Genomic DNA, 11752 nt, shown 5'->3' on the forward strand with positions numbered 1-11752 from the left:
GGTCCCTTTGGAGAAGGTTTACCCCTCAATGCCAAAGGATTCCTTTCTTTGCAGAAGCTCCTCTGCAGGAGCGCCAGCCCACCATCCAGGTCCCCCAGGTGCATCTAAGTTACTGGCATTCAGATAATGTAATAGCACACACACATTCTGCTTTACACATGCTGATTGGGTACAGCAAAATATACCCACTTGCAGGCCATCAGGATATAGCAGTTTAGACTGCTATGTTTAACAGTGTCCTAGACAAGGTGGCTCATAAATAGCAGAAGTGTATTTCTCACAGCTCTGGAAGCTGGAAGTCCAAGGTCAGGTGCCAGCACGGTCGGGTTCTGGGGAGGCTCTCTTCTGCTTGTGGACTACCCACTTCCCATTGGGTCCTCATGTGGTAGAAAGAGAGCTGGACACTAATCCCATCCTTGAGGGCCCCAATCTCATAACTGAATCGCCTCCCAGAGGCCCCAGCTCCTATTTTTTATATTTGGGTCTTACACGCAGTTCATCCAATCAGCAAGGGTAGTCAGACAGATCCTAGTTAGTTAGCTAGATCCTCTCAAAAGAAGCTGTTCAGGAAAAAAATCATCTTTGGGCCTCAGTTGTCCCTAGTGCTACAGAGCAGCAGGAGGGAGTCACTTTTAGAGTGTCCTGTTTTCTCTCTCCAAGGAGTCTGAGGCTTAGTGAAGCAAGACATGGAGAGATGGGAGCAAAACAAAGCCACCCCTTCTTCCTTTCTCTGTCCCCGGTGCCCCTTTCTCCTCCTTGGCCCAAACAGGATCTGATCTTTACACACCAACCCAGCAGCTGAGGCCAGCACTGAGACAGGCACAGGGACTTGGGGACATTTTTCCAACATCTAACCTAAGTCCTGCAAGTTAAATCAAGGTGGGAGAGCATGAGCAGGGTGGGGTCGACGTGGAGAGTCCCCTTGGGCCCCTCCAGCTGCATGAACAGGGGTGGCTCCTGGGCCCCTCAGCTTTGTCTTCCTATATCATAAAACAAGGAGATACAAGTCCAGGCAGGTATGTGAAGGCCTTAGCAGTGTGTACCAGTGAGGATAAAGTAGGTGCTCAATAAAGGACTATCCCCCATACTGAGGGGGAGGGAGAAGCCCAGGATTGCTTTCAAAGCTTTAGTATTGCAGGGAACCTTGGCAACTCCAGGCCTCCAGGGTGCCAGGCACAGAGGCATGGAAGAAACCCTGGGCCCACCACGTGGTGATTTTCATTAAACAGGTAGTAGGGCCAGGGGCTGGGGTTGTGGCTCAGTTGCAGAGCACTTGACTAGCATGTATGAGGCACTGGGTTCAATCCTCAGCACTGCATGAAGATAAACAACAACACAAGGTATGTTGTCAATCTACAACTACAAAAGCAAAATCAAAAAATAAAAACGGTAAGTGGGGCCAGAAGCCCTGCCAGGCCTCCCCTCCAGGGAGCAGGAGCCACCTGGGCCACACCAGGACCCTGCTCCCTGCCTCAGAGCTCAGACTCAGGGGTAGAGAGCACACCTGGGACTTCCCAGGATTTACCCACTGCAACATCACCCCGGGCTCCCACAGAAGTCTGGAGTGGGAAACAGGATGTCAACAGCAAAATGCCACGACACCCTCCCCTGGCTCCCACCAAAACTGCCAAACGACTCCCCGCCACACACAAAGGCAATGGGCAGCACCAGTGAGGGTGGCGAGGCCTGCCCCAGTGTGCCCATTCTTGCCGCTGCCTTCACCAAGCCCACATCTCGGGGACGAGCACCGCCCACAGCCAGCACCTCCCGCACACCATGTCAGCAGCCTCCCTCCCCTCAACAGTCCTTCCAGAATCTTCACAGCACCCCACTGCCCAGGTACCCGCTGGGGTCTGAACACAGTGCTCCTTAACTCTCAACTCACACCTGGACCTTACTGGAGAAGCCACCAGCTTAGTGAGGGACTGACATTTTCAATGAGCCATTCAAGACTGTTGATCCAAAGCTGGGATTAGGGTTAGCAAAGTCCTCTCCCTCTCCAGGCCAGGACCCTGGTTCACTTACCGCTGAATCCTGCCACAGCATCCAGGGCTACTCCTGGCACTTGGTGAGAGATAAATAGACATTTTTTTGAGTGGAAGGTGAATGAATGGATGTTCCAGGTCTAACAGGCTGTGCTGGCAGGCAGGGGATGGAGGACCATTGGTTGCTGAGCCCCAAGCATGGCTCCTTCCTGTGGAGGGAGCCAGACCGTTGGGCACTGCCAGAAGGGCAAAAGCTGGACACAGCATCTCTCGGCACAGAAAGCCACGCACCCCATTTCCCCCAGTCACTCTTCAAGTCCAGCTCTGTCACCATAATGATGAGACACAGAAGAAGAACCTTGGTGAGGATGGGACCAGGAGCCAGCAATGCCCATGTGTCCTATCCAGTCCCCAGCGCCCCTGAGCTTGCCCAAGTAGAAAGTTCTGACTGGGTTCTGTTGTCACATCATCAGGCTCAGTTGTGTCTCCCAGAGGCCTGGGGCAAGTCAGGCCTCTGGATGGGCCCAGGCTTCTGAACCAGCTGGTCTCTTGTGGCCCTTTTGGCTCTGGCGCTGTGTGGGGCTTAGGGCTTATCTAACCCGAGTGCTTACAGTGTGTGTGATCAAAGCGTCCATCAGATTGGAGGTCAGTGAAGGTACACACACCACAAGTGTCTCCCCCTCAATCAGCCCCTTAAAAAGCCTCTGGATGCTTGACATTTTAACTGAAGCCTCACTGCTCAAAGCGGGGTCCAGACCAATAGCAGGAGCATCCCTCAGGAGCTTGTTAGAAAGGCAGACTTGAGCCCACCCAGAGTCTGCAGTAAACACCATCCTCAAGGCATTGTGTACACGTGGACATATTACAAAGCGTGGCTCTGAAGCACTCTGACCCCTGGAGGAGGAGGTGGTGGTGAGGAAGTGGAGAGGGCCTGGGTCAGGCCTCCAAAGCAAATGGCTCTGCTCCTCACTAGCTGGGTGACCACAGCAGCCTTTTGACCAGCTGTGCTCTGTTTGTGCATCTTTCAAGTGGATGGACCAACTCACGCCAAATACCAGGTGGGAATGAGATATCAATCAGGAGAAGGCCATGAGAACTGGAACCAACCACTACAGGTCCTCACATTCAACAAGGATCAACAAGAGTGGTATGTTCATGACATAAAGTGTGATTACAAAACAACATGGGTAGCGTGCAAGTCACCTAAAAAAAAACACTTACATATAGAAAAGTCTAGAAGGTTGTATCTCAAACTGCTAATCTCAGCACATTGGGAAATTAAGAGATAAATTGGGAAGAGGCTATTGTTTTCTCAGTATTGTTTGAAATCTTATTAAAATTGACTTTTTAAAAATGTACATGCTGAAGGAAACTATCAGCAATGCAAAGAGAGAGCCTAAAGAGTGGGAGAATATCTTTGCCACTCATACTTCAGATAGAGCACTAATTTCCAGAATATATAAAGAACACAAAAAACTCTACACAAAGCATACAAATAACCCAATCAACAAATAGGCTAAGGATAAGAACAGACACTTCACAGAAGAAGCTCTACAAGCAATCAACAAACATATGAAAAAATGTTCACCATCTTTAGTAATAAGAGAAATGCAAATCAAAACCACCCTAAGATTCCATCTCACCCCAATTAGAATGGCGATTATCAAGAATACAAGCAACAATAGGTGTTGGAGAGGACGTGGGGAAAAAGGTACACTCATACATTGCTGGTGGGGCTGCAAATTAGTGCCACCACTCTGGAAAGCAGTGTGGAGATTCCTTAGAAAACTTGGAATGGGCCCACCATTTGACCCAGCTATCCCACTCCTTGGCCTATACCCAAAGGACTTAAAATCAGCATACTACAGAGATACAGCCACATCAATGTTCATAGCTGCTCAACTCACAATAGCCAGACTGTGGAACCAACCTAGATGCCCTTCAATTGATGAATGGATAAAGAAACTGTGGTATATATATACAATGGAATATTACTCAGCTATAAGGAATAATAAAATTATGGCATTTGTAGGCAAATGGATGAAATTGGAGAATATCATGCTAAGTGAGATAAGCCAATCTCAAAAAACCAAAGGATGAATGATCTCACTGAAAAGTGGATGATGACACATAATGGGGGGTGGGAGGGGGGCAAGAATGGAGGAAGGAGGGACTGTATAGTGGGAAAAGAGGGGTGGAAGGGGTGGGGGGGAAGGAAAAAATAACAGAATGAATCAAACATCATCACCGTATGTGAATGTATGATTACGCAAATGGTATGCTGTTACTCCATGTACAAACAGAAACAACATGTATCCCATTTGTTTACAATAAAAATAAATTTTTAAAAAAATGTACATGCTATTTGAGATTTTATTATTACCATTATTTATAAGGTAGATGTCATAGTGCTAGTGACTTTATCCATGAGAAATAACACCTCCAAAAAGTTTGCATTTAAATCTCCTAGGACCAAGACACTGGAGCCCAAGGGACAGTATGAGGCCCAGAAGGTTCTCAACTCAGCTCCTGGAAGGAGGCGGATGGCTGTTCCAGTGACATAGCTCTTGACAGAGAGAACATTTTCAAACATCAGCATCCCCTCCAGTGCATCTTTTTCTGGTGAAACGCCTCTGGTCTCCAGTCCAATACGGGTTACAATGGCACCCCATTCAGAGCAAGATTACACTGAGTTCAGGTGTCTTGAGCAGAATATTTTCCTACCTCCGTGGGCCTCCATAGAGTCCTGGCTCCCACACTAGCCAGCAGTAGGTGGAGGACCTGTGGGAGGCGGGGAACACCAAGTGAGGCTTGCCAAAGGGTCAAGGGCACTGCAAGGAGAGCACCATGATGGGCAGCCCAGGAGGTATCCCCAGGAAATGAAGGACACCCGCCAGACCTCTCTGCCTCTGTCCATGATACCCCAAAAGCCAGCTCTGTGCAATTCATCAAAGAAAGCCAGAGTGGTAGTCAACTTTCCGTTACTGGACGAGTTCCTGAGATCATGTACAAGGAGAAAAAGTTTATTTTTTGGTTCATAGTTCTGGAGCTTTCAGTCCATGGTCAGTTGACCCTGTCTCTTTTGGGCCTGCAGTGAGGCAGCACATCATGGTGGAGAGCGCGTGGGGAAGCAAACTTCTCATCACTGGTAGGAGAAAGAAAAAGAGAAGGGGCCAGAGCCCACTATCCCCTCAAGGACATGTCCCCAGTGACCAGAAAAGCTCCTGCCAGGTACCCCCTCTTCAGATTCTACCACCTCCCAACGATGCCACACCAAGGTCTAGGTCTTTAACATACAGCCCTGGGAAACAATTAAGACCCAAACTATAACAGGGAGGCCAGAGTAGGGGTCCTGGGGTTCCCTAAATGTACCACCAATGCCACCCACTCATACCCAAGTGAAAGACTAAGACTGGGGTTGGGAGAAGGCAGAGGAACCCAAGAGAAGGCCAAATGGGTCAGTGCTACCAAAAGGACAGGATCTTTAGAGGAACTCACCCTTTGCCCAGGACTTCTGTGTCAGGTCACTTGAGGACATGTATGGAAAGTCAAGAGCTCAAATCCAAGAAGCATTTCCAAATATGCTGCCAGATGAAGCAGGAATTGGGAATGGGATCTGGGCAAAGGACTGGGAAGGCAAGGGAGTCAGGGCAGGGTTAGCACCAGCGAGCAGCAGAGCAAATACAGAAATTTGGGTGTTAGCCAAAGGCCTGGCACACAGTAGGTCCTCAATAAACACCACCTTACTCCTGCTGCTTCAGGGACTCCTGTTTCCTGCCACTTGTCAGTGCTTGGGGGCTGTCTCAAGTCCAGGGATGGGTGAACCTAAAGATAGGAGCCCTCTCTACCCAAGAGAGGGTCAGCAGGGGACCCGTGCGGTCTCTTCCCCATGTTCCTGCTCACGTAGGCTGCCAGATCAAATGAAATCAAAATGACAAAAGTATTCATTGTTTTCTTAAATCTGCTTTCTGGGGTTTTCTTTTGTGGTTCTGAGGCTGGACCCTGGAGCCTTGCATGTGCTAGGCAAGTGCTCTACCACTGAGTTAGATCCCCAGCTGAAATTATTCATTGTTTATCTGAAATTCAAATTTAACTAGGCATCCTGTTTAGTTTTACATCATTTGTTTGTTTGTTTTAGACTAATCTAATCTCAGAACAATCTTAGAAACATGAAGCTAAGATATCATTATCCATATTTTGCAGCGAGGAGAGTGAGGCCCAGGAGTTTACTGCGCTTGCTTCCCAGAGCTGGCGAGTGGACGGGTTAGGGACAGGCTCTTGAGGCCTTGGTGTCTCTGATTCCCAGACCTTTTACCCTATACCAATGATTCCCAGTCTTCCCATACGGCACCTGTGGAGTTTATTAAAAAAACAAATGAGACTAAAGAGAAAGGTATGCCAGGATACACCCCAAACCAATGGTTCCTGGGAGGGGAGCAGTGGATGTGCTTTGGAGGTGGCAAAAGACAACCGTGCACCTTGGTTTCACTCACCTTTGTAGGGCTTGATTGGTCTGCCTTGAGCATACGCTGCTTCTGTAATTTTAAACTAACAAAATAAGTGGCAAATGCTCCCTATTAGCAGGGAGCAGGAGGGGGGTGCATTGCAGAAGTGGAACCCAGCCCAAGGACCTAAACTAAACTAAGCACTTAAAAGTCTACTGTTGAGTTTCTCACGCACAGAGGAACCCATCTGGGGGAAGTAATGAGAAGCGCAGAGAGGCCCTCACGCACAGCCCTTTCAAACAATTGGTTCAAAGATATTGACAGTCATGGGAAAATCTGCACCATGTTCAAAAGGAAAAGGACACCGAGCTGAGTATGCAGTGCTGGCCCAAGAGAGACACACACATAATAAAGACTGGAGGAAAGCTGCAAAAATGCCCAGCGGGACTCTGGAACTGCCCAGGGGACACTGCTTGACATTCCTTAGATTGTCCACATGAGCATATGTACTAAAGATTTTTTGAAATAAAAATGAAGACGCAGGGGCTGGGGACTAGCACAGTTGGTAGAGTGCTTGCCTTGGAAGCACAAGGCCCTGGGTTCAAACTCCAGGACCCCCCCCCCAAAAAAAAAAGAAGAAGAAGAAGAAGAAGACGCTTGAGTTCCACATCAAAGGGACTAAAGCCGACTTTGGAAAGTGGTGAACCGTAGAAATCTGAACTGTCAGAGACTGGGACCCTCCTGCATAAGCACGGTGCCTAGAAGACCGGAAGAGGCCTCACTTCCGGCCTGAGAGACTCCGCCCACTGGCCCCTTGGCTCCTCCAGGTGGTTCTAAGCAGAGGTGGGACTCTGGGTGGAGGGGAGCCCGTGGCACCTCAGGGCATCTCTCAGGCAAATGTTCCCTGGCATGTGACTTCCTCTGACTAGGAAAGAAATAGAACTCATGGCTCTAGGGAAATCGCTTTGCAAATGAAATGGAAAACAGGATGGCAGAGAGGACTGCTCAGTGTGCCCTTGGCGTCCCTCACTTGGAAACACAGTTATAGCCAAACAGGTGGTGTGCCGGGTGTAATTCGATCAGAGGCGTATCTGTGAGCGGAAAAGTAGCAAAACACTTCACATATCCCTGTGCATGCGGCCACTGTTTCAGAATTCAGAGTCCAGGAGGCCCTTGTGCTACCAAGAAGAAAGGACTTTGGGTGGAATCAAGCCTCATGGACGCTTAGGCATCTTTAATCATTTCAGTACTGTCCGGAGGGGCTTCTGGACACAGTGGAAGACAGAAGAGGTGAACTGGGATTGTCAAGAGCATGTTGACCCCAGTTCTCCCCCTACCTCTCTGCCTGGAGTGTCTTCCTTTCCCCCCACCCCCAAAGTACCCAGAGCTCCCTATTAGAGGTTCACCTAGCCGGCACCCACTGAAGGTCCCTTTAGCAGAAATTCTTTCTCCATCAACCCTTTCATCCAAAGTCCCAGCCCCTTCGTCTGCTACGTGTTTCACAGGCGAATGATCCAATTAATTATACTCTAATGTGAATGATTGATGTACCAACCCTGTGAGCCAGCGGAGATGCACCAGCCATGAAGAACATCTTGGTTCCTGAACCTCACTGGGCTTGGGGACTGGTGCATCCTCCTGAGAGGTGGCTCTGGATAGCCTCAGCCACTGAGCAAGGAGGCTCCTTCCTGGGCCTCCCCCAGAGTACCAGCAGGCCCTGAGCTGGGGAGTAACTCATGGGGCAATTACATCAGCACAGGACGCCTTTGTTTTGAGCTCAGGCTGGTTTCCCACAAGCGACTGAAATAAATTAGTGCGTTTTCAACGAGGGCGGTTGAAAGCGGCCCTCTTGGAAAAATCTCAGCAGCTGCTCTTTATTGGATTATAACTAGGAGCAAAACACCCCAAACCACACAATCGCCTGTAAAGGGGGGAAAAATCAAATCAAATACAACATTGTTGTAGACTCTGGAAAATGTTTCCCCAGGAAACCCAGCCTGGGAACCTGGTCAATGTTCTCTTGCTCAGCGGCTCCGGGAGACAGGCGCTGCGTCTCGGGGGTCAGATGCAGTTTGTCTACACACAAGCAGCCAGAGACCAGCAGACAGCCACACACAGGCACGCTGGAGACGGGGGACTGGCGCCCCCTGAGCAGGCTGCTGCCACAGGGATGCATTGAGGCCCGAGGAGCAGAAGGTCCTGTCTGCTGCGGTGGCCCAGCCCAGAATGCCACATAGTGGCTTTCCTTGGAGAGGACTTAAAGATAGGTGGAACCTCCTGGTTTATGGCCTGAGCATCAACCCCAATCTAGGTATTCAGTTCAGCAGATGGCTTGAGATGGAGGGGGAGCTGGGAGGCCAGCACCAAGATGGTTCCAGCTCTGCCACTACCAAGCTTTCCAAACTTAGAAACTTTTGCATTCTCTGAGCCTCAGTTCTCTTGTCCGTAAAATGGGTATAATATGGGTGCTCCCTCTTTCCAAGGTGAAGGTGGTGGGTGTTCACATGTCTCAAAAGAAAAGTCAAAGGAGACAGAATCTGAGGCAAGACAGCCTGGAAGGGCTGAGAGAATTCTCTGGGCTGATGCAAACAGCCAAGATGTTCCTCTGTGGGTCATGCCCTGGAGGACACTGTATTTGTCCAAACTTGTCAAACTGTACTTTAAGGTCAGTGCACCCTACTTCATGCAGATTATGCCTCCATTTTTTTAAATGAAAAACAAAATTAAAGTGCTAAAGAAATGAAGTGCTGTCTGCCATAACAGTGGCTTTATTGGCTTCTGTGAATAGGATACTCCCAAGTAAATAAAGTCTCACTTCACCTCAGATAGGAGATTGTTTTGAAGTTCAGGTTCAGTAGTTTTAGAAAACACATATGTTTGTGTCTAGTTCAAACTGGCTTGGTAGGTATTTAAGAGAAAACATTAGTGCAATTCAGAGTTTAGTCAAAAAATAATAATATTTGGATTCAGTTCCGGTTCAGTGAATCAGGGCAGTGTTTTCCAATTTGGGGGTCACGGTTCGGTTCAGTTCAAGTTCTAGTTAGAACAGCCCAGCCTGGGGGCTGGCCCCGGGGATGCGGCCGCCTGCCGGCCACGGTCTGCTCTCCGCTGTTCCTTCCCCATCGGCAGCAGTCAAGGGAGCCCTTCCAGCATCTTCCCCTCACTTTCCCAAAGCAGAAAGCAGAACTTAAAAGAAAAACAGTTAACTTCTGTGGCTATGTCACATCAAACCTAGGTCCCCACGCTGGCACATGTGGGTGAGAGCAGGACTTGGCCCCTGAGGTGCTGCCACCCACTGGGCAGAAGGGCGTGGGAGCACCTGCACTCTGGGTCCTGGCTGGGGGCTGGTGTGCCCTTCTACAGGGACACCGAGGGGAAGGCGTGTGACTTAGCCACTCGCCAAGTCTACGCAGGCAGTGCACAGGGCAAAAGTCCTCCCAGGCCACCCAAGAATGGGGGCCTGCTGCTTCTCAGCCTCCGTTGCCCGCTCTGTCCCTGGGCAGTCCCAGCAGACACATGTAGGGCTGCGCTTGCTCTCCAGCCTCCTGGGCATTTCTGCTCAAGAAAACGTCTCTGTGATTCCCAGCAGAAGCTGGAGCCATGGACAGGAGACAGCTGGGGACTGTTGACAGAGGTTTGGGGGAAGATCACTGTATGGTGAGGGAATAAGTCTCTAGGAAAAAGCAGAGTCACCTCCCCTCCTTCCTTGCACTCTGGCTGGCTCAGCCTGACCTGGGCCTAAACCACAGAACACCTGCCAAAGGCCAGTCCTCTCCCTCTGGCCCCACCCCCTTGTCCCCTGCAGTCCCCACCTCAACCTGTCCAGTCCGCCTGGAGGGCTTATGCCTCTGTGCATGGGCAGTGGTCACCCTTCACCCTGGCCCTTCCTGTCTTCATAAGTAACTTCTCCTGTGTGCTCCCCTGGCAGAGATGACCACTCTGCTCATCACCCAGGTTGCAGGTACCTCTGGCCTCACTCTGTACCCACTCACACCTGGTGCTTACCTCCTTTTTGATGAATTCTCTCCCAAAGGGCTGTCAGTCCTTTACAGAATCAGCCTCTGTTGGCAGGACCTCGGTATGAGTTGTGCACGTATTGCACTGAGCAATGGGACCTGTTCAGGGGCCCACTGGGGTCTGAATTCCATTTGCCAAGCTGTGCTGCCAAGGGCTCTGGGCACTTCTCTTCTCACCTGTGAATGCAGCAGCTGCCTTGCCCAGCAGGTACCTGCAGATCCCAGGGGAAGAGTTTGGCATCTTTACCAGCCATCGGGACAAGCTCATCGCTCATCCTGGGTGCGGTGACTTGCTCAGGAGTCCATCAGCAGCTGCACAGGCTGCTCTTGCAGGCGGGGATTAGAGAGCTGAGGCTTAGCTCTGCAACAGGAGCCCAAGCATAGTGCCCAGCCTGGCTGACAGGCCAGCTCATAAGAGATGATTTTACCAACTGACTCTCGAGCCCTGCAAACCACTTTGGTTTCCACTCTCAGGCCAAGTGTTTGCCCAGCTTCTCCATTGCAGCCTGTGTCCTCTCCTAAGGAGCTGTGGTGTCCACAGGCAGTCCCTGTCACTCCACAAGGGAGACCCAGTGAATATTGACCAGGATCTGCTTCTGCCTGCCCTCCCTCCCTGCCACAGGTCAGCCAGATGGACCTTCCTCCTTGTGCTCAAACACCCAGGGCTTGAGCTCACCAGGCTTGGGGGGTTGGTTCTCCTGCTAAAATATATTTTAGGTAAACATCTGGACCATGAAGCAGGTGCATGCTGTCCTTGGGTCTTCTTGGTGGTGTTTCCTCCCTGCCCAGCCTGGTCGGCCCAGCAGGGCCCCCTCAGCCAATCTCATTTGTACTTTCGGCAGCCTGTGCTCTGCATATCCCCCATGTGATGCTTCACTCAGACCCCAAGTCCTTAAGAAGCTCCTGGGATGTTGCCCCAGCTCAGGTTACCCCCAAGGCACACATCCTAATTGTCCATGCACGGGACCCACAGCTGCCTCTGTTTGGATTTCACAGATTGGCCTGTGGAAGCCACCTCTCAGCTCCTAATTTCAGAGGCACCCAGGAGTCGGTGGAGTGCAGCAGAGAGAACATGGGTCAGGTGGGTCTGGCTCAAAATGTCAGCGATGCCCTCCCTCCCCACCCACCACTCTGAGGTTTAGGGCAGCCCATTTTGTTTCTCTGACCCTTTGTTTCTTCTTCTTCACAATGGGAACAGTAATACCTCCACCAATGTGGGTTAATGAGATAAAGCCTAAAAAGTGGCTGGTACCCAATTAGAATGGCCAACTTGTCCTGGGTTGCCCTACTCTGCCAGTTCCCCTTC

General features: G+C 50.4%; 1 protein-coding gene across 5 annotated transcripts in view; it reads right to left on the reverse strand.

Annotated features, from left to right (window-relative positions):
* Window positions 1-10955, reverse strand: part of LOC124989035 (uncharacterized) — a 56983-nt gene extending 46028 nt beyond the window's left edge. For 4 of the 5 annotated variants that reach the window (XR_007109541.1, XR_007109542.1, XR_007109540.1 and 1 more), the window contains exon 1: window positions 10624-10955. The gene's annotated coding sequence lies outside the window, so the exon portion shown is untranslated. Of the gene's footprint in view, window positions 1-10435; window positions 10457-10623 lie in introns of those variants that run through there. The other variant, XM_047558945.1, reaches the window with a different exon arrangement.
* Window positions 10956-11752: the final 797 nt, after the last annotated feature.

This window comes from Sciurus carolinensis, chromosome 7 (assembly GCF_902686445.1).
Source record: "Sciurus carolinensis chromosome 7, mSciCar1.2, whole genome shotgun sequence".
NCBI classification, from domain to species: Eukaryota; Metazoa; Chordata; class Mammalia; order Rodentia; family Sciuridae; genus Sciurus; species Sciurus carolinensis.